General features: G+C 48.7%; 13 non-coding genes across 13 annotated transcripts; all 13 read right to left on the bottom strand.

Moving 5' to 3' along the window:
* Positions 1-443: 443 nt before the first annotated feature.
* Positions 444-563, bottom strand: trnal-uaa (transfer RNA leucine (anticodon UAA)). The gene is made up of 2 exons: positions 526-563; positions 444-489 (listed from the first exon to the last, which is right to left on the bottom strand). It is a non-coding gene; the product is annotated as a tRNA-Leu (tRNA).
* Positions 564-2,444: 1,881 nt separating this feature from the next.
* trnal-caa (transfer RNA leucine (anticodon CAA)) lies at positions 2,445-2,564 on the bottom strand. The gene is made up of 2 exons: positions 2,527-2,564; positions 2,445-2,479 (listed from the first exon to the last, which is right to left on the bottom strand). It is a non-coding gene; the product is annotated as a tRNA-Leu (tRNA).
* A 3,681-nt stretch (positions 2,565-6,245) lies between these two features.
* trnal-caa (transfer RNA leucine (anticodon CAA)) lies at positions 6,246-6,365 on the bottom strand. Its single transcript has 2 exons — positions 6,328-6,365; positions 6,246-6,280 (listed from the first exon to the last, which is right to left on the bottom strand). It is a non-coding gene; the product is annotated as a tRNA-Leu (tRNA).
* A 1,682-nt stretch (positions 6,366-8,047) lies between these two features.
* Positions 8,048-8,167, bottom strand: trnal-uaa (transfer RNA leucine (anticodon UAA)). Its single transcript has 2 exons — positions 8,130-8,167; positions 8,048-8,093 (listed from the first exon to the last, which is right to left on the bottom strand). It is a non-coding gene; the product is annotated as a tRNA-Leu (tRNA).
* Positions 8,168-9,358: 1,191 nt separating this feature from the next.
* On the bottom strand, positions 9,359-9,478 carry trnal-uaa (transfer RNA leucine (anticodon UAA)). Its single transcript has 2 exons — positions 9,441-9,478; positions 9,359-9,393 (listed from the first exon to the last, which is right to left on the bottom strand). It is a non-coding gene; the product is annotated as a tRNA-Leu (tRNA).
* Positions 9,479-11,336: 1,858 nt separating this feature from the next.
* On the bottom strand, positions 11,337-11,456 carry trnal-uaa (transfer RNA leucine (anticodon UAA)). Its single transcript has 2 exons — positions 11,419-11,456; positions 11,337-11,382 (listed from the first exon to the last, which is right to left on the bottom strand). It is a non-coding gene; the product is annotated as a tRNA-Leu (tRNA).
* A 3,752-nt stretch (positions 11,457-15,208) lies between these two features.
* On the bottom strand, positions 15,209-15,328 carry trnal-uaa (transfer RNA leucine (anticodon UAA)). Its single transcript has 2 exons — positions 15,291-15,328; positions 15,209-15,254 (listed from the first exon to the last, which is right to left on the bottom strand). It is a non-coding gene; the product is annotated as a tRNA-Leu (tRNA).
* Positions 15,329-17,197: 1,869 nt separating this feature from the next.
* trnal-caa (transfer RNA leucine (anticodon CAA)) lies at positions 17,198-17,317 on the bottom strand. The gene is made up of 2 exons: positions 17,280-17,317; positions 17,198-17,243 (listed from the first exon to the last, which is right to left on the bottom strand). It is a non-coding gene; the product is annotated as a tRNA-Leu (tRNA).
* Positions 17,318-19,015: 1,698 nt separating this feature from the next.
* On the bottom strand, positions 19,016-19,135 carry trnal-uaa (transfer RNA leucine (anticodon UAA)). The gene is made up of 2 exons: positions 19,098-19,135; positions 19,016-19,061 (listed from the first exon to the last, which is right to left on the bottom strand). It is a non-coding gene; the product is annotated as a tRNA-Leu (tRNA).
* Positions 19,136-21,014: 1,879 nt separating this feature from the next.
* trnal-caa (transfer RNA leucine (anticodon CAA)) lies at positions 21,015-21,134 on the bottom strand. The gene is made up of 2 exons: positions 21,097-21,134; positions 21,015-21,060 (listed from the first exon to the last, which is right to left on the bottom strand). It is a non-coding gene; the product is annotated as a tRNA-Leu (tRNA).
* Positions 21,135-22,850: 1,716 nt separating this feature from the next.
* trnal-uaa (transfer RNA leucine (anticodon UAA)) lies at positions 22,851-22,970 on the bottom strand. Its single transcript has 2 exons — positions 22,933-22,970; positions 22,851-22,896 (listed from the first exon to the last, which is right to left on the bottom strand). It is a non-coding gene; the product is annotated as a tRNA-Leu (tRNA).
* A 1,838-nt stretch (positions 22,971-24,808) lies between these two features.
* Positions 24,809-24,928, bottom strand: trnal-caa (transfer RNA leucine (anticodon CAA)). Its single transcript has 2 exons — positions 24,891-24,928; positions 24,809-24,854 (listed from the first exon to the last, which is right to left on the bottom strand). It is a non-coding gene; the product is annotated as a tRNA-Leu (tRNA).
* A 1,706-nt stretch (positions 24,929-26,634) lies between these two features.
* On the bottom strand, positions 26,635-26,754 carry trnal-uaa (transfer RNA leucine (anticodon UAA)). Its single transcript has 2 exons — positions 26,717-26,754; positions 26,635-26,680 (listed from the first exon to the last, which is right to left on the bottom strand). It is a non-coding gene; the product is annotated as a tRNA-Leu (tRNA).
* Between the last annotated feature and the right edge of the window lie 372 nt (positions 26,755-27,126).

The raw sequence follows: 27,126 nt of genomic DNA, 5'->3' as shown, positions 1-27,126 counted from the left end.
GATTTGTCCTGCTTTTTATGTGCAGGAAATACCTGGATAATTTGGCAGATGGCCAGGTAGATCCCAGTGTTGTCACTGTCCTGGGAGAACTTGGCTCGAGGAAGGGCATGTTGTGGAGCAGCAGCGTTCAGGAGCAGTGCCAGAATCTTGGCAGGGCCCATAGCCTTTGTAGTGTCCAGTGTCTCTTGATGTGAGACGGAGTGAATGTAATTGTTTGAAGAATGGTGTGTGTGATGGTGGGGAGCACAGGAGGAGACTGAGGAAGATGATCCAGTGGGCACTTGCGTCTAAAGATTGTTGTAAATGCCTGAGCCTTATCTTTGAAACCGAGGGGTTGGACTCTTCCATGTTTGGGAAGGGGGAGTGACTCCTCTCCAAGAAGATGTGAAATTTGGGGGGAGTGTGTGGGTGTGGGAAGGTTTGTTTGGGGAAAAAGGGAGAAATGTCAGGAGTGGGATTTGAACCCACGCCCCTAGAAAGGGACCAGAATTCACAAGGCCAAATGCAGAGCAAGGACTAACACTCCTTAAGTCTGGCGCCTTAGACCACTCGGCCATCCTGACAGGATGGTGACTTCTGATCTCTTTCTCACTCTGCACAGTTAGTCTCCTTGCCCTTGTGCAGACACAAAATACAATTCCGCATTTCTGCAGCTCCCTTGCATTCACACTCAACAACAATCCCTCATATAGAGTCTGTCTCTCTCTCTCTCACACACTCTCTCTCACACACACACACACACACACACAATCTCTCTCACACACATACACAAATTGTCTCTCTCTTTCACACACACACTCACACTCTCAGTTTCTCTCACACACACAAATTCTCACTCCCTCTCTATCTCTCACACACATTAACACATTCTCTCTCACATGAACCGACAAACACACACTCTCTATCATACACACTCTCAGTCTCTCACACACACACTCACACACACACACGCACACCCTTTCTCTCTTTCACACACACACTCTCTCACATGCGCACACAAACACACACTCTCTATCACACACACTCTCACTCTTTCTGTCTCACTCACACACAAACACACTCTCTCACAAAAATAAGACTCTCTCTCACGCACAAACAAATTCTCTCTCTCTCTTTCACACACACACCGACATGCACTCACACTCACTCTCTCTCACACAGACAAACACCCTCTCTCACACACACAAAATCTCCCTCTCTCTCTCTCTCTCTCACACACACACACATTCTCTCTCTCTCTCACACATACACTCACTCTCTCACATGCACGCACACACTCTCTCTCACACACACACACTCAAACATACTCTCTCACACACATACAAATTCTCCCTCTCTCTGTCACACACATGCATGCTGACACACTCACTCTCTCTCTCACACACACACACACTCCCTCACACACACACACTCACACACTCTCCCTCATATACACACACTTTCGCTCTCTCTCTCACACACACAGTCTCTCCCTCACACACACACACTCTCTCTCTCACACACATTCTCTCTCACACACAAACACACTCTCACACGCATACAAATTCTCCCTCTCTCTCTGTCACACACATACATGCTCACACAATCATACACACACACACTCTCTGTCTCTCGCAGACACAAACACCCACACACTCACTTTCTCAGACACACACACTCCACCCACACAAACACACACACACACACACACACCCACACACACAGACATATACAACTCTCACACACACACATAATGGCTTCCTCTCTCACGCGCTTACACACACTGTCTCTCACTCTCACATTCACACACTCACACAGATTTTCTCTCTCTCTCTCTCTCTCTCTCACACAGGCACAAACAAAATGAGGTCAGGAGCTGAGTGACCCTGGGGGATCCCAAACTGGGTGTCGCTGAACAGGTTATTGCTGAGCAGGTGCTGCTCGATAGCCCTGTTGGTGAGCCCTTCCATCACTTTTCCGAGGATTGGGAAGAGATAGACGGGAGTGGAATTGGCTGAGTTGGATTTGTCCTGCTTTTTATGTGCAGGACATACCTGGATAATTTGGCAGATGGCCAGGTAGATCCCAGTGTTGTCACTGTCCTGGGAGAACTTGGCTCGAGGAAGGGCATGTTGTGGAGCAGCAGCGTTCAGGAGCAGTGCCAGAATCTTGGCAGGGCCCATAGCCTTTGTAGTGTCCAGTGTCTCTTGATGTGAGACGGAGTGAATGTAATTGTTTGAAGAATGGTGTGCGTGATGGTGGGGAGCACAGGAGGAGACTGAGGAAGATGATCCAGTGGGCACTTGCGTCTGAAGATTGTTGTAAATGCCTGAGCCTTATCTTTGAAACCGAGGGGTTGGACTCTTCCATGTTTAGGAAGGGGGAGTGATTCCTCTCCAAGAAGATGTGAAATTTGGGGGGAGTGTGTGGGTGTGGGAAGGTTTGTTTGGGGAAAAAGGGAGACATGTCAGGAGTGGGATTTGAACCCACGCCCCAAGAAAGGGACCAGAATTCACAAGCCCAGATATAGAGCAAGGATTAACGCTCCTTGAGTCTGGCGCCTTAGACCACTCGTCCATCCTGACAAGCTGCTGTGCCAAGCCTTCCCGATCTCTTTCTCACTCTGTACAATTAGTCACCATGCACTTGTGCAGACACAAAAATGCAATTCCGCATTTTTGCAGCTCACTTGCATTCACACTCAGCAACAATTCCTCATACACAGTCTCTCTCTCTCACACACACACACACACACACAAACACTCTCTCTCACACACACACACACACACAAACCCTCTCTCACACACACAATCGCTCTCACATGCATATACAGACACTCTCTCTCTCTCACACACACTCACACTCTCCATCTCACAAGCACGCACACACATTCGTTCACACACACTCACAATCCCTTTCTGTCTCTCATACCCCACACAAGCACAAATTCTCTCTCTCTCTCTCCCACACACACATACTCTCTCCAACACACACACACACTCTCTCTCACACACACAAACACACACTCTCACACACGCACACTCTCTCTCACACACTCATACATAAGCATTCCCACTCACACACACAAACACCTGCACTCACACTCTCTCTCACACACACTCTCTCTCACACACACACACTCACATGCACTCACAATCTCTCTCTCTCACACACACACACGCACTCTCTGTCTGTCTCTCACACCCACACACAAACACACCCTCTCTCACACACACCCACATACGCACTCTCTCCCTCACACACAAACACACACACACACACTCTCTCCCTCTCACACACACTCACTCTCTCACACACACATTTTCTCTCACACAGACACTCTCTCTCACACAGACACACATTCGCTCTCTCACACACTCACACACACACACCTGCACTCACTCTCACACTCACAGACAAGCACAAACGTACACACTCTCTCTGTCTCACACACACACACACTCAAATGGACTCACAATCTCTCTCACACACACATACAAACACACACACAAACTCATATACCCACAGGCACACACTCTCTCTCTCACACACACACATACTCTCTCTCACACCCACACACAGACACACACACCCAACCTCTCTATCACACACACACGCACACACTCACCAACACATACAATCTCTCACTCTCTCACACACAGACACAAACAAAATGAGGTCAGGAGCTGAGTGACCCTGGGGATCCCAAACTGGGTGTCGCTGAGCAGGTTATTGCTGAGCAGGTGCTGCTCGATAGCCCTGTTGGTGAGCCCTTCCATCACTTTTCCGAGGATTGGGAAGAGATAGACGGGAGTGGAATTTGCTGATTTGGATTTGTCCTGCTTTTTATGTGCAGGACATACCTGGATAATTTGGCAGATGGCCAGGTAGATCCCAGTGTTGTCACTGTCCTGGGAGAACTTGGCTCGAGGAAGGGCATGTTGTGGAGCAGCAGCGTTCAGGAGCAGTGCCAGAATCTTGGCAGGGCCCATAGCCTTTGCAGTGTCCAGTGTCTTTTGATGTGAGACGGAGTGAATGTAATTGTTTGAAGAATGGTGTGTGTGATGGTGGGGAGCACAGGAGGAGACTGAGGAAGATGATCCAGTGGGCACTTGCGTCTGAAGATTGTTGTAAATGCCTGAGCCTTATCTTTGAAACCGAGGGGTTGGACTCTTCCATGTTTGGGAAGGAGGAGTGATTCCTCTCCAAGAAGATGTGAAATTTGGGGGGAGTGTGTGGGTGTGGGAAGGTTTGTTTGGGGAAAAAGGGAGAAATGTCAGGAGTGGGATTTGAACCCACACCCCTAGAAAGGGACCAGAATTCACAAGGCCAGATGCAGAGCAAGAACTAACACTTCTGAAGTCTGGCGCCTTAGACCACGCGGCCATCCTGACAGGATGGTGATGCCGACTCTCTTTCTCACTCTGCACAGTTAGTCACCTTGCCCTTGTGCAGACACAAAATACAATTCCGCATTTCTGCAGCTCCCTTGCATTCACACTCAACAACAATCCCTCATATAGAGTCTGTCTCTCTCTCTCTCACACACTCTCTCTCACACACACACACACACACACAATCTCTCTCACACACATACACAAATTGTCTCTCTCTTTCACACACACACTCACACTCTCAGTTTCTCTCACACACACAAATTCTCACTCCCTCTCTATCTCTCACGCACATTAACACATTCTCTCTCACATGAACAGACAAACACACACTCTCTATCATACACACTCTCAGTCTCTCACACACACACTCACACACACACACGCACACCCTTTCTCTCTTTCACACACACACTCTCTCACATGCGCACACAAACACACACTCTCTATCACACACACTCTCACTCTTTCTGTCTCACTCACACACAAACACACTCTCTCACAAAAATAAGACTCTCTCTCACGCACAAACAAATTCTCTCTCTCTCTTTCACACACACACCGACATGCACTCACACTCACTCTCTCTCACACAGACAAACACACTCTCTCACACACACAAAATCTCCCTCTCTCTCTCTCTCTCTCACACACACACACATTCTCTCTCTCTCTCACACATACACTCACTCTCTCACATGCACACACACACTCTCTCTCACACACACACACTCAAACATACTCTCTCACACACATACAAATTCTCCCTCTCTCTGTCACACACATGCATGCTGACACACTCACTCTCTCTCTCACACACACACACACTCCCTCACACACACACACACACTCTCCCTCATATACACACACTTTCGCTCTCTCTCTCACACACACAGTCTCTCCCTCACACACACACACTCTCTCTCTCACACACATTCTCTCTCACACACAAACACACTCTCACACGCATACAAATTCTCCCTCTCTCTCTGTCACACACATACATGCTCACACAATCATACACACACACACTCTCTGTCTCTCGCAGACACAAACACCCACACACTCACTTTCTCAGACACACACACTCCACCCACACAAACACACACACACACACACACACCCACACACACAGACATATACAACTCTCACACACACACATAATGGCTTCCTCTCTCACGCGCTTACACACACTGTCTCTCACTCTCACATTCACACACTCACACAGACTTTGTCTCTCTCTCTCTCTCTCTCACACAGGCACAAACAAAATGAGGTCAGGAGCTGAGTGACCCTGGGGGATCCCAAACTGGGTGTCGCTGAACAGGTTATTGCTGAGCAGGTGCTGCTCGATAGCCCTGTTGGTGAGCCCTTCCATCACTTTTCCGAGGATTGGGAAGAGATAGACGGGAGTGGAATTGGCTGAGTTGGATTTGTCCTGCTTTTTATGTGCAGGACATACCTGGATAATTTGGCAGATGGCCAGGTAGATCCCAGTGTTGTCACTGTCCTGGGAGAACTTGGCTCGAGGAAGGGCATGTTGTGGAGCAGCAGCGTTCAGGAGCAGTGCCAGAATCTTGGCAGGGCCCATAGCCTTTGTAGTGTCCAGTGTCTCTTGATGTGAGACGGAGTGAATGTAATTGTTTGAAGAATGGTGTGTGTGATGGTGGGGAGCACAGGAGGAGACTGAGGAAGATGATCCAGTGGGCACTTGCGTCTGAAGATTGTTGTAAATGCCTGAGCCTTATCTTTGAAACCGAGGGGTTGGACTCTTCAATGTTTAGGAAGGGGGAGTGATTCCTCTCCAAGAAGATGTGAAATTTGGGGGAGTGTGTGGGTGTGGGAAGGTTTGTTTGGGGAAAAAGGGAGACATGTCAGGAGTGGGATTTGAACCCACGCCCCTAGAAAGGGAGCAGAATTCACAAGCCCAGATATAGAGCAAGGATTAACACTCCTTGAGTCTGGCGCCTTAGACCACTCGGCCATCCTGACAAGCTGCTAACCCACGCCTTCCCGATCTCTTTCTCACTCTGTACAATTAGTCACCATGCACTTGTGCAGACACAAAAATGCAATTCCGCATTTTTGCAGCTCACTTGCATTCACACTCAGCAACAATTCCTCATACACAGTCTCTCTCTCTCACACACACACACACACACAAACACTCTCTCTCACACACACACAAACCCTCTCTCACACACACAATCGCTCTCACATGCATATACATACACTCTCTCTCTCTCACACACACTCACACTCTCCATCTCACAAGCACGCACACACATTCGTTCACACACACTCACAATCCCTTTCTGTCTCTCATACCCCACACAAGCACAAATTCTCTCTCTCTCTCTCCCACACACACATACTCTCTCCAACACACACACACACTCTCTCTCACACACACAAACACTCACTCTCACACACGCACACTCTCTCTCACACACTCATACATAAGCATTCCCACTCACACACACAAACACCTGCACTCACACTCTCTCTCACACACACTCTCTCTCACACACACACACTCACATGCACTCACAATCTCTCTCTCTCACACACACACACGCACTCTCTGTCTGTCTCTCACACCCACACACAAACACACCCTCTCTCACACACACCCACATACGCACTCTCTCCCTCACACACAAACACACACACACACACACTCTCTCCCTCTCACACACACTCACACTCTCTCACACACATTTTCTCTCACACAGACACTCTCTCTCACACAGACACACATTCGCTCTCTCACACACTCACACACACCCACCTGCACTCACTCTCACACTCACAGACAAGCACAAACGTACACACTCTCTCTATCTCACACACACACACACTCAAATGGACTCACAATCTCTCTCACACACACATACAAACACACACACAAACTCATATACCCACAGGCACACACTCTCTCTCTCACACACACACATACTCTCTCTCACACCCACACACAGACACACACACCCAACCTCTCTATCACACACACACGCACACACTCACCAACACATACAATCTCTCACTCTCTCACACACAGACACAAACAAAATGAGGTCAGGAGCTGAGTGACCCTGGGGGATCCCAAACTGGGTGTCGCTGAGCAGGTTATTGCTGAGCAGGTGCTGCTCGATAGCCCTGTTGGTGAGCCCTTCCATCACTTTTCCGAGGATTGGGAAGAGATAGACGGGAGTGGAATTTGCTGATTTGGATTTGTCCTGCTTTTTATGTGCAGGACATACCTGGATAATTTGGCAGATGGCCAGGTAGATCCCAGTGTTGTCACTGTCCTGGGAGAACTTGGCTCGAGGAAGGGCATGTTGTGGAGCAGCAGCGTTCAGGAGCAGTGCCAGAATCTTGGCAGGGCCCATAGCCTTTGCAGTGTCCAGTGTCTTTTGATGTGAGACGGAGTGAATGTAATTGTTTGAAGAATGGTGTGTGTGATGGTGGGGAGCACAGGAGGAGACTGAGGAAGATGATCCAGTGGGCACTTGCGTCTGAAGATTGTTGTAAATGCCTGAGCCTTATCTTTGAAACCGAGGGGTTGGACTCTTCCATGTTTGGGAAGGGGGAGTGACTCCTCTCCAAGAAGATGTGAAATTTGGGGGGAGTGTGTGGGTGTGGGAGGGTTTGTTTGGGGAAAAAGGGAGAAATGTCAGGAGTGGGATTTGAACCCACGCCCCTAGAAAGGGACCAGAATTCACAAGGCCAGATGCAGAGCAAGAACTAACACTTCTTAAGTCTGGCGCCTTAGACCACTCGGCCATCCTGACAAGATGGTGATCTCAGACCTCTTTCTCACTCTGCACAGTTAGTCACCTTGCCCTTGTGCAGACACAAAATACAATTCCGCATTTCTGCAGCTCCCTTGCATTCACACTCAACAACAATCCCTCATATAGACTCTGTCTCTCTCTCACACACTCTCTCTCTCACACACACACACACACACACACACTCTCTCCCTCTCACACACACACACTCTCTCACACACACATTTTCTCTCACACACACACTCTCTCTCACACAGACACACAATCGCTCTCTCTCACACACTCACACACACACACCTGCACTCACTCTCTCACACTCACACACACAAGCACAAACGTACACACTCTCTCTGTCTCTCACACACACACACACACTCACATGGACTCACAATCTCTCTCACACACACATACAAACACACACACAAACTCATATACCCACAGGCACACACTCTCTCTCTCACACACACACACATACTCTCTCTCACACCCACACACACACACACACACCCAACCTCTCTATCACACACACACACACACACACACCAACACATACAATCTCTCTCTCTCTCACACACAGACACAAATAAAATGAGGTCAGGAGCTGAGTGACCCTGGGGGATCCCAAACTGGGTGTCGCTGAGCAGGTTATTGCTGAGCAGGTGCTGCTCGATAGCCCTGTTGGTGAGCCCTTCCATCACTTTTCCGAGGATTGGGAAGAGATAGACGGGAGTGGAATTTGCTGATTTGGATTTGTCCTGCTTTTTATGTGCAGGACATACCTGGATAATTTGGCAGATGGCCAGGTAGATCCCAGTGTTGTCACTGTCCTGGGAGAACTTGGCTCGAGGAAGGGCATGTTGTGGAGCAGCAGCGTTCAGGAGCAGTGCCAGAATCTTGGCAGGGCCCATAGCCTTTGCAGTGTCCAGTGTCTCTTGATGTGAGACGGAGTGAATGTAATTGTTTGAAGAATGGTGTGTGTGATGGTGGGGAGCACAGGAGGAGACTGAGGAAGATGATCCAGTGGGCACTTGCGTCTGAAGATTGTTGTAAATGCCTGAGCCTTATCTTTGAAACCGAGGGGTTGGACTCTTCAATGTTTAGGAAGGGGGAGTGATTCCTCTCCAAGAAGATGTGAAATTTGGGGGAGTGTGTGTGGGTGTGTGAAGGTTTGTTTGGGGAAAAAGGGAGACCTGTCAGGAGTGGGATTTGAACCCACGCCCCTAGAAAGGGAGCAGAATTCACAAGGCCAGATGCAAAGCAAGGACTAACACTCCTTAAGTCTGGCGCCTTAGACCACTCGGCCATCCTGACAGGATGGTGATCTCAGATCTCTTTCTCACTCTGCACAGTTAGTCACCTTGCCCTTGTGCAGACACAAAATACAATTCCGCATTTCTGCAGCTCCCTTGCATTCACACTCAACAACAATCCCTCATATAGACTCTGTCTCTCTCTCACACACTCTCTCTCTCACACACACACACACACACACACACACAATCTCTCTCACACACATACACAAATTGTCTCTCTCTTTCACACACACACTCACACTCTCAGTTTCTCTCACACACACAAATTCTCACTCCCTCTCTATCTCTCACACACATTAACACATTCTCTCTCACATGAACAGACAAACACACACTCTCTATCATACACACTCTCAGTCTCTCACACACACACTCACACACACACACGCACACCCTTTCTCTCTTTCACACGCACACTCTCTCACATGCGCACACAAACACACACTCTCTATCACACACACTCTCACTCTTTCTGTCTCACTCACACACAAACACACTCTCTCACAAAAATAAGACTCTCTCTCACGCACAAACAAATTCTCTCTCTCTCTTTCACGCACACACCGACATGCACTCACACTCACTCTCTCTCACACAGACAAACACACTCTGTCACACACACAAAATCTCCCTCTCTCTCTCTCTCTCTCACACACACACACATTCTCTCTCTCTCTCACACATACACTCACTCTCTCACATGCACACACACACTCTCTCTCACACACACACACTCAAACATACTCTCTCACACACATACAAATTCTCCCTCTCTCTGTCACACACATGCATGCTGACACACTCACTCTCTCTCTCACACACACACACACACACTCCCTCACACACACACACTCACACACTCTCCCTCATATACACACACTTTCGCTCTCTCTCTCACACACACATTCTCTCCCTCACACACACACACTCTCTATCTCACACACATTCTCTCTCACACACAAACACACTCTCACACACATACAAATTCTCCCTCTCTCTCTGTCACACACATACATGCTCACACAATCATACACCCACACACTCTCTGTCTCTCGCAGACACAAACACCCACACACTCACTTTCTCAGACACACACACTCCACCCACACAAACACACACACACACACAACTCTCACACACACACATAAAGGCTTCCTCTCTCACGCGCTTACACACACTGTCTCTCACTCTCACATTCACACACTCACACAGACTTTCTCTCTCTCTCTCTCTCTCTCACACAGGCACAAACAAAATGAGGTCAGGAGCTGAGTGACCCTGGGGGATCCCAAACTGGGTGTCGCTGAACAGGTTATTGCTGAGCAGGTGCTGCTCGATAGCCCTGTTGGTGAGCCCTTCCATCACTTTTCCGAGGATTGGGAAGAGATAGACGGGAGTGGAATTGGCTGAGTTGGATTTGTCCTGCTTTTTATGTGCAGGACATACCTGGATAATTTGGCAGATGGCCAGGTAGATCCCAGTGTTGTGACTGTCCTGGGAGAACTTGGCTCGAGGAAGGGCATGTTGTGGAGCAGCAGCGTTCAGGAGCAGTGCCAGAATCTTGGCAGGGCCCATAGCCTTTGTAGTGTCCAGTGTCTCTTGATGTGAGACGGAGTGAATGTAATTGTTTGAAGAATGGTGTGTGTGATGGTGGGGAGCACAGGAGGAGACTGAGGAAGATGATCCAGTGGGCACTTGCGTCTGAAGATTGTTGTAAATGCCTGAGCCTTATCTTTGAAACCGAGGGGTTGGACTCTTCAATGTTTAGGAAGGGGGAGTGACTCCTCTCCAAGAAGATGTGAAATTTGGGGGAGTGTGTGTGGGTGGGAAGGTTTGTTTGGGGAAAAAGGGAGACATGTCAGGAGTGGGATTTGAACCCACGCCCCTAGAAAGGGACCAGAATTCACAAGGCCAGATGCAAAGCAAGGACTAACACTCCTTAAGTCTGGCGCCTTAGACCACTCGGCCATCCTGACAGGATGGTGATGCCCGCTCTCTTTCTCACTCTGCACAGTTAGTCACCTTGCCCTTGTGCAGACACAAAATACAATTCCGCATTTCTGCAGCTCCCTTGCATTCACACTCAACAACAATCCCTCATATAGACTCTGTCTCTCTCTCACACACTCTCTCTCTCACACACACACACACACACACACAATCTCTCTCACACACATACACAAATTGTCTCTCTCTTTCACACACACACTCACACTCTCAGTTTCTCTCACACACACAAATTCTCACTCCCTCTCTATCTCTCACGCACATTAACACATTCTCTCTCACATGAACAGACAAACACACACTCTCTATCATACACACTCTCAGTCTCTCACACACACACTCACACACACACACGCACACCCTTTCTCTCTTTCACACACACACTCTCTCACATGCGCACACAAACACACACTCTCTATCACACACACTCTCACTCTTTCTGTCTCACTCACACACAAACACACTCTCTCACAAAAATAAGACTCTCTCTCACGCACAAACAAATTCTCTCTCTCTCTTTCACGCACACACCGACATGCACTCACACTCACTCTCTCTCACACAGACAAACACACTCTCTCACACACACAAAATCTCCCTCTCTCTCTCTCTCTCTCACACACACACACATTCTCTCTCTCTCTCACACATACACTCACTCTCTCACATGCACACACACACTCTCTCTCACACACACACACTCAAACATACTCTCTCACACACATACAAATTCTCCCTCTCTCTGTCACACACATGCATGCTGACACACTCACTCTCTCTCTCACACACACACACACACACTCCCTCACACACACACACTCACACACTCTCCCTCATATACACACACTTTCGCTCTCTCTCTCACACACACATTCTCTCCCTCACACACACACACTCTCTATCTCACACACATTCTCTCTCACACACAAACACACTCTCACACACATACAAATTCTCCCTCTCTCTCTGTCACACACATACATGCTCACACAATCATACACACACACACTCTCTGTCTCTCGCAGACACAAACACCCACACACTCACTTTCTCAGACACACACACTCACCCACACAAACACACACACACACACACACACACACTCCACCCACACAAACACACACACACACACACACACACACACACACACAGACATATACAACTCTCACACACACACATAAAGGCTTCCTCTCTCACGCGCTTACACACACTGTCTCTCACTCTCACATTCACACACTCACACAGACTTTCTCTCTCTCTCTCTCTCTCACACAGGCACAAACAAAATGAGGTCAGGAGCTGAGTGACCCTGGGGGATCCCAAACTGGGTGTCGCTGAGCAGGTTATTGCTGAGCAGGTGCTGCTCGATAGCCCTGTTGGTGAGCCCTTCCATCACTTTTCCGAGGATTGGGAAGAGATAGACGGGAGTGGAATTGGCTGAGTTGGATTTGTCCTGCTTTTTATGTGCAGGACATACCTGGATAATTTGGCAGATGGCCAGGTAGATCCCAGTGTTGTCACTGTCCTGGGAGAACTTGGCTCGAGGAAGGGCATGTTGTGGAGCAGCAGCGTTCAGGAGCAGTGCCAGAATCTTGGCAGGGCCCATAGCCTTTGTAGTGTCCAGTGTCTCTTTATGTGAGACGGAGTGAATGTAATTGTTTGAAGAATGGTGTGTGTGATGGTGGGGAGCACAGGAGGAGACTGAGGAAGATGATCCAGTGGGAACTTGCGTCTGAAGATTGTTGTAAATGCCTGAGCCTTATCTTTGAAACCGAGGGGTTGGACTCTTCCATGTTTGGGAAGGGGGAGTGACCCCTCTCCAAGAAGGTGTGAAATTTGGGGGCAGTGTGTGGGTGTGGGAAGGTTTGTTTGGGGAAAAAGGGAGACATGTCAGGAGTGGGATTTGAACCCACGCGCCTAGAAAGGGACCAGAATTCACAAGCCTAGATGCAGAGCAAGGATGAACGCTCCTTGCGTGTGGCACCTTAGACCACTCGGCCATCCTGACAAGTTGCTGAGCCAAGCCTTCCCGATCTCTTTCTCACTGTGTGCAATTAGTCACCATGCACTTGTGCAGACACAAAAATGCAATTCCGCATTTTTGCAGCTCACTTGCATTCACACTCAGCAACAATTCCTCATACACAGTCTCTCTCTCTCTCTCACACACACACACACACACACACACACACACACAAACACTCTCTCTCACACACACACACACACAAACCCTCTCTCACACACACAATCGCTCTCACATGCATATACATACACTCTCTCTCTCTCACACACACTCACACTCTCCATCTCACAAGCACGCACACACATTCGTTCACACACACTCACAATCCCTTTCTGTCTCTCATACCCCACACAAGCACAAATTCTCTCTCTCTCTCTCCCACACACACATACTCTCTCCAACACACACACACACTCTCTCTCACACACACAAACACACACTCTCACACACGCACACTCTCTCTCACACACTCATACATAAGCATTCCCACTCACACACACAAACACCTGCACTCACACTCTCTCTCACACACACTCTCTCTCACACACACACACTCACATGCACTCACAATCTCTCTCTCTCACACACACACACGCACTCTCTGTCTGTCTCTCACACCCACACACAAACACACCCTCTCTCACACACACCCACATACGAACTCTCTCCCTCACACACAAACACACACACACACACACACACACTCTCTCTCCCTCTCACACACACTCACTCTCTCACACACACATTTTCTCTCACACAGACACTCTCTCTCACACAGACACACATTCGCTCTCTCACACACTCACACACACACACCTGCACTCACTCTCACACTCACAGACAAGCACAAACGTACACACTCTCTCTGTCTCACACACACACACACTCAAATGGACTCACAATCTCTCTCACACACACATACAAACACACACACAAACTCATATACCCACAGGCACACACTCTCTCTCTCACACACACACATACTCTCTCTCACACCCACACACAGACACACACACCCAACCTCTCTATCACACACACACGCACACACTCACCAACACATACAATCTCTCTCTCTCTCACACACAGACACAAATAAAATGAGGTCAGGAGCTGAGTGACCCTGGGGCATCCCAAACTGGGTGTCACTGAGCAGGTTATTGCTGAGCAGGTGCTGCTCGATAGCCCTGTTGGTGAGCCCTTCCATCACTTTTCCGAGGATTGGGAAGAGATAGACGGAAGTGGAATTTGCTGATTTGGATTTGTCCTGCTTTTTATGTGCAGGACATACCTGGATAATTTGGCAGATGGCCAGGTAGATCCCAGTGTTGTCACTGTCCTGGGAGAACTTGGCTCGAGGAAGGGCATGTTGTGGAGCAGCAGCGTTCAGGAGCAGTGCCAGAATCTTGGCAGGGCCCATAGCCTTTGCAGTGTCCAGTGTCTTTTGATGTGAGACGGAGTGAATGTAATTGTTTGAAGAATGGTGTGTGTGATGGTGGGGAGCACAGGAGGAGACTGAGGATGATGATCCAGTGGGCACTTGCGTCTGAAGATTGTTGTAAATGCCTGAGCCTTATCTTTGAAACCGAGGGGTTGGACTCTTCCATGTTTGGGAAAGGGGAGTGACTCCTCTCCAAGAAGATGTGAAATTTGGGGGAGTGTGTGGGTGTGGAAAGGTTTGTTTGGGGAAAAAGGGAGACATGTCAGGAGTGGGATTTGAACCCACGCCCCTAGAAAGGGACCAGAATTCACAAGGCCAGATGCAGAGGAAGGACTAACACTCCTTAAGTCTGGCGCCTTAGACCACTCGGCCATCCTGACAGGAGGGTGATTTACCATCACTTTCTCACTCTGCACAGTTAGTCACCTTGCCCTTGTGCAGACACAAAATACAATTCCGCATTTCTGCAGCTCCCTTGCATTCACACTCAACAACAATCCCTCATATAGACTCTGTCTCTCTCTCACACACTCTCTCTCTCACACACACACACACACACAATCTCTCTCACACACATACACAAATTGTCTCTCTCTTTCACACACACACTCACACTCTCAGTTTCTCTCACACACACAAATTCTCACTCTCTCTCTATCTCTCACGCACATTAACACATTCTCTCTCACATGAACAGACAAACACACACTCTCTATCATACACACTCTCAGTCTCTCACACACACACTCACAAACACACACGCACACCCTTTCTCTCTTTCACACACACACTCTCTCACATGCGCACACAAACACACACTCTCTATCACACACACTCTCACTCTTTCTGTCTCACTCACACACAAACACACTCTCTCACAAAAATAAGACTCTCTCTCACGCACAAACAAATTCTCTCTCTCTTTCACACACACACCGACATGCACTCACACTCACTCTCTCTCACACAGACAAACACACTCTCTCACACACACAAAATCTCCCTCTCTCTCTCTCTCTCTCACACACACACACATTCTCTCTCTCTCTCACACATACACTCACTCTCTCACATGCACACACACACTCTCTCTCACACACACACACTCAAACATACTCTCTCACACACATACAAATTCTCCCTCTCTCTGTCACACACATGCATGCTGACACACTCACTCTCTCTCTCACACACACACACACACACTCCCTCACACACACACACTCACACACTCTCCCTCATATACACACACTTTCGCTCTCTCTCTCACACACACATTCTCTCCCTCACACACACACACTCTCTCTCTCACACACATTCTCTCTCACACACAAACACACTCTCACACACATACAAATTCTCCCTCTCTCTGTCACACACATACATGCTCACACAATCATACACCCACACACTCTCTGTCTCTCGCAGACACAAACACCCACACACTCACTTTCTCAGACACACACACTCCACCCACACAAACACACACACACACACACACACACACACACAGACATATACAACTCTCACACACACACATAAAGGCTTCCTCTCTCACGCGCTTACACACACTGTCTCTCACTCTCACATTCACACACTCACACAGACTTTCTCTCTCTCTCTCTCTCTCACACAGGCACAAACAAAATGAGGTCAGGAGCTGAGTGACCCTGGGGGATCCCAAACTGGGTGTCGCTGAGCAGGTTATTGCTGAGCAGGTGCTGCTCGATAGCCCTGTTGGTGAGCCCTTCCATCACTTTTCCGAGGATTGGGAAGAGATAGACGGGAGTGGAATTGGCTGAGTTGGATTTGTCCTGCTTTTTATGTGCAGGACATACCTGGATAATTTGGCAGATGGCCAGGTAGATCCCAGTGTTGTCACTGTCCTGGGAGAACTTGGCTCGAGGAAGGGCATGTTGTGGAGCAGCAGCGTTCAGGAGCAGTGCCAGAATCTTGGCAGGGCCCATAGCCTTTGTAGTGTCCAGTGTCTCTTGATGTGAGACGGAGTGAATGTAATTGTTTGAAGAATGGTGTGTGTGATGGTGGGGAGCACAGGAGGAGACTGAGGAAGATGATCCAGTGGGCACTTGCGTCTGAAGATTGTTGTAAATGCCTGAGCCTTATCTTTGAAACCGAGGGGTTGGACTCTTCCATGTTTGGGAAGGGGGAGTGACTCCTCTCCAAGAAGATGTGAAATTTGGGGGGAGTGTGTGGGTGTGGGAAGGTTTGTTTGGGGAAAAAGGGAGACATGTCAGGAGTGGGATTTGAACCCACGCCCCTAGAAAGGGACCAGAATTCACAAGTCCAGATGCAGAGCAAGGATTAACGCTCCTTGAGTCTGGCGCCTTAGACCACTCGGCCATCCTGACAAGCTGCTGAGCCAAGCCTTCCCGATCTCTTTCTCACTCTGTACAATTAGTCACCATGCACTTGTGCAGACACAAAAATGCAATTCCGCATTTTTGCAGCTCACTTGCATTCACACTCAGCAACAATTCCTCATACACAGTCTCTCTCTCTCTCACACACACACACACACACACACACACACACACAAACACTCTCTCTCACACACACACACACACACACAAACCCTCTCTCACACACACAATCGCTCTCACATGCATATACATACACTCTCTCTCTCTCACACACACTCACACTCTCCATCTCACAAGCACGCACACACATTCGTTCACACACACTCACAATCCCTTTCTGTCTCTCATACCCCACACAAGCACAAATTCTCTCTCTCTCTCTCCCACACACACATACTCTCTCCAACACACACACACACTCTCTCTCACACACACAAACACACACTCTCACACACGCACACTCTCTCTCACACACTCATACATAAGCATTCCCACTCACACACACAAACACCTGCACTCACACTCTCTCTCACACACACTCTCTCTCACACACACACACTCACATGCACTCACAATCTCTCTCTCTCACACACACACACGCACTCTCTGTCTGTCTCTCACACCCACACACAAACACACCCTCTCTCACACACACCCACATACGCACTCTCTCCCTCACACACAAACACACACACACACACACACACACTCTCTCTCCCTCTCACACACACTCACTCTCTCACACACACATTTTCTCTCACACAGACACACATTCGCTCTCTCACACACTCACACACACACACCTGCACTCACTCTCACACTCACAGACAAGCACAAACGTACACACTCTCTCTGTCTCACACACACACACACTCAAATGGACTCACAATCTCTCTCACACACACATACAAACACACACACAAACTCATATACCCACAGGCACACACTCTCTCTCTCACACACACACATACTCTCTCTCACACCCACACACAGACACACACACCCAATCTCTCTATCACACACACACGCACACACTCACCAACACATACAATCTCTCTCTCTCTCACACACAGACACAAATAAAATGAGGTCAGGAGCTGAGTGACCCTGGGGCATCCCAAACTGGGTGTCACTGAGCAGGTTATTGCTGAGCAGGTGCTGCTCGATAGCCCTGTTGGTGAGCCCTTCCATCACTTTTCCGAGGATTGGGAAGAGATAGACGGGAGTGGAATTTGCTGATTTGGATTTGTCCTGCTTTTTATGTGCAGGACATACCTGGATAATTTGGCAGATGGCCAGGTAGATCCCAGTGTTGTCACTGTCCTGGGCGAACTTGGCTCGAGGAAGGGCATGTTGTGGAGCAGCAGCGTTCAGGAGCAGTGCCAGAATCTTGGCAGGGCCCATAGCCTTTGCAGTGTCCAGTGTCTTTTGATGTGAGACGGAGTGAATGTAATTGTTTGAAGAATGGTGTGTGTGATGGTGGGGAGCACAGGAGGAGACTGAGGAAGATGATCCAGTGGGCACTTGCGTCTGAAGATTGTTGTAAATGCCTGAGCCTTATCTTTGAAACCGAGGGGTTGGACTCTTCCATGTTTGGGAAAGGGGAGTGACTCCTCTCCAAGAAGATGTGAAATTTGGGGGGAGTGTGTGGGTGTGGGAAGGTTTGTTTGGGGAAAAAGGGAGACATGTCAGGAGTGGGATTTGAACCCACACCCCTAGAAAGGGACCAGAATTCACAAGGCCAGATGCAGAGCAAGGACTAACACTCCTTAAGTCTGGCGCCTTAGACCACTCGGCCATCCTGACAGGATGGTGATGCCCGCTCTCTTTCTCACTCTGCACAGTTAGTCTCCTTGCCCTTGTGCAGACACAAAATACAATTCCGCATTTCTGCAGCTCCCTTGCATTCACACTCAACAACAATCCCTCATATAGACTCTGTCTCTCTCTCACACACTCTCTCTCTCACACACACACACACACACACAATCTCTCTCACACACATACACAAATTGTCTCTCTCTTTCACACACACACTCACACTCTCAGTTTCTCTCACACACACAAATTCTCACTCCCTCTCTATCTCTCACACACATTAACACATTCTCTCTCACATGAACAGACAAACACACACTCTCTATCATACACACTCTCAGTCTCTCACACACACACTCACACACACACACGCACACCCTTTCTCTCTTTCACACACACACTCTCTCACATGCGCACACAAACACACACTCTCTATCACACACACTCTCACTCTTTCTGTCTCACTCACACACAAACACACTCTCTCACAAAAATAAGACTCTCTCTCACGCACAAACAAATTCTCTCTCTCTCTTTCACACACACACCGACATGCACTCACACTCACTCTCTCTCACACAGACAAACACACTCTCTCACACACACAAAATCTCCCTCTCTCTCTCTCTCTCTCACACACACACACATTCTCTCTCTCTCTCACACATACACTCACTCTCTCACATGCACACACACACTCTCTCTCACACACACACACTCAAACATACTCTCTCACACACATACAAATTCTCCCTCTCTGTCACACACATGCATGCTGACACACTCACTCTCTCTCTCTCACACACACACACACACTCCCTCACACACACACACTCACACACTCTCCCTCATATACACACACTTTCGCTCTCTCTCTCACACACACATTCTCTCCCTCACACACACACACTCTCTCTCTCACACACATTCTCTCTCACACACAAACACACTCTCACACACATACAAATTCTCCCTCTCTCTCTGTCACACACATACATGCTCACACAATCATACACCCACACACTCTCTGTCTCTCGCAGACACAAACACCCACACACTCACTTTCTCAGACACACACACTCCACCCACACAAACACACACACACACACACACACACACACACACACACAGACATATACAACTCTCACACACACACATAAAGGCTTCCTCTCTCACGCGCTTACACACACTGTCTCTCACTCTCACATTCACACACTCACACAGACTTTCTCTCTCTCTCTCTCTCTCACACAGGCACAAACAAAATGAGGTCAGGAGCTGAGTGACCCTGGGGGATCCCAAACTGGGTGTCGCTGAGCAGGTTATTGCTGAGCAGGTGCTGCTCGATAGCCCTGTTGGTGAGCCCTTCCATCACTTTTCCGAGGATTGGGAAGAGATAGACGGGAGTGGAATTGGCTGAGTTGGATTTGTCCTGCTTTTTATGTGCAGGACATACCTGGATAATTTGGCAGATGGCCAGGTAGATCCCAGTGTTGTCACTGTCCTGGGAGAACTTGGCTCGAGGAAGGGCATGTTGTGGAGCAGCAGCATTCAGGAGCAGTGCCAGAATCTTGGCAGGGCCCATAGCCTTTGTAGTGTCCAGTGTCTCTTTATGTGAGACGGAGTGAATGTAATTGTTTGAAGAATGGTGTGTGTGATGGTGGGGAGCACAGGAGGAGACTGAGGAAGATGATCCAGTGGGCACTTGCGTCTGAAGATTGTTGTAAATGCCTGAGCCTGATCTTTGAAACCGAGGGGTTGGACTCTTCCATGTTTGGGAAGGGGGAGTGACTCCTCTCCAAGAAGATGTGAAATTTGGGGGGAGTGTGTGGGTGTGGGAAGGTTTGTTTGGGGAAAAAGGGAGACATGTCAGGAGTGGGATTTGAACCCACGCCCCTAGAAAGGGACCAGAATTCATAAGTCCAGATGCAGAGCAAGGATTAACGCTCCTTGAGTCTGGCGCCTTAGACCACTCGGCCATCCTGACAAGCTGCTGAGCCAAGCCTTCCCGATCTCTTTCTCACTCTGTACAATTAGTCACCATGCACTTGTGCAGACACAAAAATGCAATTCCGCATTTTTGCAGCTCACTTGCATTCACACTCAGCAACAATTCCTCATACACAGTCTCTCTCTCTCTCACACACACACACACACACACACACACACACAAACACTCTCTCTCACACACACACACACACACACAAACCCTCTCTCACACACACAATCGCTCTCACATGCATATACATACACTCTCTCTCTCTCACACACACTCACACTCTCCATCTCACAAGCACGCACACACATTCGTTCACACACACTCACAATCCCTTTCTGTCTCTCATACCCCACACAAGCACAAATTCTCTCTCTCTCTCTCTCCCACACACACATACTCTCTCCAACACACACACACACTCTCTCTCACACACACAAACACACACTCTCACACACGCACACTCTCTCTCACACACTCATACATAAGCATTCCCACTCACACACACAAACACCTGCACTCACACTCTCTCTCACACACACTCTCTCTCACACACACACACTCACATGCACTCACAATCTCTCTCTCTCACACACACACACGCACTCTCTGTCTGTCTCTCACACCCACACACAAACACACCCTCTCTCACACACACCCACATACGCACTCTCTACCTCACACACAAACACACACACACACACACACACACTCTCTCTCCTTCTCACACACACTCACTCTCTCACACACACATTTTCTCTCACACAGACACTCTCTCTCACACAGACACACATTCGCTCTCTCACACACTCACACACACACACCTGCACTCACTCTCACACTCACAGACAAGCACAAACGTACACACTCTCTCTGTCTCACACACACACACACTCAAATGGACTCACAATCTCTCTCACACACACATACAAACACACACACAAACTCATATACCCACAGGCACACACTCTCTCTCTCACACACACACATACTCTCTCTCACACCCACACACAGACACACACACCCAACCTCTCTATCACACACACACGCACACACTCACCAACACATACAATCTCTCTCTCTCTCACACACAGACACAAATAAAATGAGGTCAGGAGCTGAGTGACCCTGGGGCATCCCAAACTGGGTGTCACTGAGCAGGTTATTGCTGAGCAGGTGCTGCTCGATAGCCCTGTTGGTGAGCCCTTCCATCACTTTTCCGAGGATTGGGAAGAGATAGACGGGAGTGGAATTTGCTGATTTGGATTTGTCCTGCTTTTTATGTGCAGGACATACCTGGATAATTTGGCAGATGGCCAGGTAGATCCCAGTGTTGTCACTGTCCTGGGCGAACTTGGCTCGAGGAAGGGCATGTTGTGGAGCAGCAGCGTTCAGGAGCAGTGCCAGAATCTTGGCAGGGCCCATAGCCTTTGTAGTGTCCAGTGTCTTTTGATGTGAGACGGAGTGAATGTAATTGTTTGAAGAATGGTGTGTGTGATGGTGGGGAGCACAGGAGGAGACTGAGGAAGATGATCCAGTGGGCACTTGCGTCTGAAGATTGTTGTAAATGCCTGAGCCTTATCTTTGAAACCGAGGGGTTGGACTCTTCCATGTTTGGGAAAGGGGAGTGACTCCTCTCCAAGAAGATGTGAAATTTGGGGGGAGTGTGTGGGTGTGGGAAGGTTTGTTTGGGGAAAAAGGGAGACATGTCAGGAGTGGGATTTGAACCCACGCCCCTAGAAAGGGACCAGAATTCACAAGGCCAGATGCAAAGCAAGGACTAACACTCCTTAAGTCTGGCGCCTTAGACCACTCGGCCATCCTGACAGGATGGGGATGCCCACTCTCTTTCTCACTCTGCACAGTTAGTCACCTTGCCCTTGTGCAGACACAAAATACAATTCCGCATTTCTGCAGCTCCCTTGCATTCACACTCAACAACAATCCCTCATATAGAGTCTGTCTCTCTCTCACACACTCTCTCTCTCACACACACACACACACACACACACAATCTCTCTCACACACATACACAAATTGTCTCTCTCTTTCACACACACACTCACACTCTCAGATTCTCTCACACACACAAATTCTCACTCCCTCTCTATCTCTCACACACATTAACACATTCTCTCTCACATGAACAGACAAACACACACTCTCTATCATACACACTCTCAGTCTCTCACACACACACTCACACACACATGCGCACACAAACACACAATCTCTATCACACACACTCTCACTCTTTCTGTCTCACTCACACACAAACACACTCTCTCACAAAAATAAGACTCTCTCTCACGCACAAACAAATTCTCTCTCTCTCTTTCACACACACACCGACATGCACTCACACTCACTCTCTCTCACACAGACAAACACACTCTCTCACACACACAAAATCTCCCTCTCTCTCTCTCTCTCTCACACACACACACATTCTCTCTCTCTCACACATACACTCACTCACTCTCTCACATGCACACACACACTCTCTCTCACACACACACACTCAAACATACTCTCTCACACACATACAAATTCTCCCTCTCTCTGTCACACACATGCATGCTGACACACTCACTCTCTCTCTCACACACACACACACACACTCCCTCACACACACACACTCACACACTCTCCCTCATATACACACACTTTCGCTCTCTCTCTCACACACACATTCTCTCCCTCACACACACACACTCTCTCTCTCACACACATTCTCTCTCACACACAAACACACTCTCACACACATACAAATTCTCCCTCTCTCTCTGTCACACACATACATGCTCACACAATCATACACCCACACACTCTCTGTCTCTCGCAGACACAAACACCCACACACTCACTTTCTCAGACACACACACTCCACCCACACAAACACACACACACACACACACACACACACACAGACATATACAACTCTCACACACACACATAAAGGCTTCCTCTCTCACGCGCTTACACACACTGTCTCTCACTCTCACATTCACACACTCACACAGACTTTCTCTCTCTCTCTCTCTCTCACACAGGCACAAACAAAATGAGGTCAGGAGCTGAGTGACCCTGGGGGATCCCAAACTGGGTGTCGCTGAGCAGTTATTGCTGAGCAGGTGCTGCTCGATAGCCCTGTTGGTGAGCCCTTCCATCACTTTTCCGAGGATTGGGAAGAGATAGACGGGAGTGGAATTGGCTGAGTTGGATTTGTCCTGCTTTTTATGTGCAGGACATACCTGGATAATTTGGCAGATGGCCAGGTAGATCCCAGTGTTGTCACTGTCCTGGGAGAACTTGGCTCGAGGAAGGGCATGTTGTGGAGCAGCAGCGTTCAGGAGCAGTGCCAGAATCTTGGCAGGGCCCATAGCCTTTGTAGTGTCCAGTGTCTCTTGATGTGAGACGGAGTGAATGTAATTGTTTGAAGAATGGTGTGTGTGATGGTGGGGAGCACAGGAGGAGACTGAGGAAGATGATCCAGTGGGCACTTGCGTCTGAAGATTGTTGTAAATGCCTGAGCCTTATCTTTGAAACCGAGGGGTTGGACTCTTCCATGTTTGGGAAGGGGGAGTGACTCCTCTCCAAGAAGATGTGAAATTTGGGGGGAGTGTGTGGGTGTGGGAAGGTTTGTTTGGGGAAAAAGGGAGACATGTCAGGAGTGGGATTTGAACCCACGCCCCTAGAAAGGGACCAGAATTCACAAGTCCAGAGGCAGAGAAAGGATTAACGCTCCTTGAGTCTGGCGCCTTAGACCACTCGGCCATCCTGACAAGCTGCTGAGCCAAGCCTTCCCGATCTCTTTCTCACTCTGTACAATTAGTCACCATGCACTTGTGCAGACACAAAAATGCAATTCCGCATTTTTGCAGCTCACTTGCATTCACACTCAGCAACAATTCCTCATACACAGTCTCTCTCTCTCTCACACACACACACACACACACACACAAACACTCTCTCTCACACACACACACACACACACAAACCCTCTCTCACACACACAATCGCTCTCACATGCATATACATACACTCTCTCTCTCTCACACACACTCACACTCTCCATCTCACAAGCACGCACACACATTCGTTCACACACACTCACAATCCCTTTCTGTCTCTCATACCCCACACAAGCACAAATTCTCTCTCTCTCTCTCCCACACACACATACTCTCTCCAACACACACACACACTCTCTCTCACACACACAAACACACACTCTCACACACGCACACTCTCTCTCACACACTCATACATAAGCATTCCCACTCACACACACAAACACCTGCACTCACACTCTCTCTCACACACACTCTCTCTCACACACACACACTCACATGCACTCACAATCTCTCTCTCTCACACACACACACGCACTCTCTGTCTGTCTCTCACACCCACACACAAACACACCCTCTCTCACACACACCCACATACGCACTCTCTCCCTCACACACAAACACACACACACACACACACACTCTCTCTCCCTCTCACACACACTCACTCTCTCACACACACATTTTCTCTCACACAGACACTCTCTCTCACACAGACACACATTCGCTCTCTCACACATTCACACACACACACCTGCACTCACTCTCACACTCACAGACAAGCACAAACGTACACACTCTCTCTGTCTCACACACACACACACTCAAATGGACTCACAATCTCTCTCACACACACATACAAACACACACACAAACTCATATACCCACAGGCACACACTCTCTCTCTCACACACACACATACTCTCTCTCACACCCACACACAGACACACACACCCAACCTCTCTATCACACACACACGCACACACTCACCAACACATACAATCTCTCTCTCTCTCACACACAGACACAAATAAAATGAGGTCAGGAGCTGAGTGACCCTGGGGCATCCCAAACTGGGTGTCACTGAGCAGGTTATTGCTGAGCAGGTGCTGCTCGATAGCCCTGTTGGTGAGCCCTTCCATCACTTTTCCGAGGATTGGGAAGAGATAGACGGGAGTGGAATTTGCTGATTTGGATTTGTCCTGCTTTTTATGTGCAGGACATACCTGGATAATTTGGCAGATGGCCAGGTAGATCCCAGTGTTGTCACTGTCCTGGGCGAACTTGGCTCGAGGAAGGGCATGTTGTGGAGCAGCAGCGTTCAGGAGCAGTGCCAGAATCTTGGCAGGGCCCATAGCCTTTGTAGTGTCCAGTGTCTTTTGATGTGAGACGGAGTGAATGTAATTGTTTGAAGAATGGTGTGTGTGATGGTGGGGAGCACAGGAGGAGACTGAGGAAGATGATCCAGTGGGCACTTGCGTCTGAAGATTGTTGTAAATGCCTGAGCCTTATCTTTGAAACCGAGGGGTTGGACTCTTCCATGTTTGGGAAGGGGGAGTGACTCCTCTCCAAGAAGATGTGAAATTTGGGGGGAGTGTGTGGGTGTGGGAAGGTTTGTTTGGGGAAAAAGGGAGACATGTCAGGAGTGGGATTTGAACCCACGCCCCTAGAAAGGGACCAGAATTCACAAGGCCAGATGCAGAGCAAGGACTAACACTCCTTAAGTCAGGCGCCTTAGACCACTCGGCCATCCTGACAGGTTGGTGATGCCCGCTCTCTTTCTCACTCTGCACAGTTAGTCACCTTGCCCTTGTGCAGACACAAAATACAATTCCGCATTTCTGCAGCTCCCTTGCATTCACACTCAACAACAATCCCTCATATAGACTCTGTCTCTCTCTCACACACTCTCTCTCTCACACACACACACACACACACAATCTCTCTCACACACATACACAAATTGTCTCTCTCTTTCACACACACACTCACACTCTCAGTTTCTCTCACACACACAAATTCTCACTCCCTCTCTATCTCTCACACACATTAACACATTCTCTCTCACATGAACAGACAAACACACACTCTCTATCATACACACTCTCAGTCTCTCACACACACACTCA

This window comes from Hemiscyllium ocellatum, chromosome 24 (genome assembly GCF_020745735.1).
Source record: "Hemiscyllium ocellatum isolate sHemOce1 chromosome 24, sHemOce1.pat.X.cur, whole genome shotgun sequence".
Classification (NCBI taxonomy): domain Eukaryota; kingdom Metazoa; phylum Chordata; class Chondrichthyes; order Orectolobiformes; family Hemiscylliidae; genus Hemiscyllium; species Hemiscyllium ocellatum.
The sequence above is the reverse complement of the archived record's forward strand: the minus strand, read 5'-3'. Positions and strand labels throughout refer to the sequence as shown.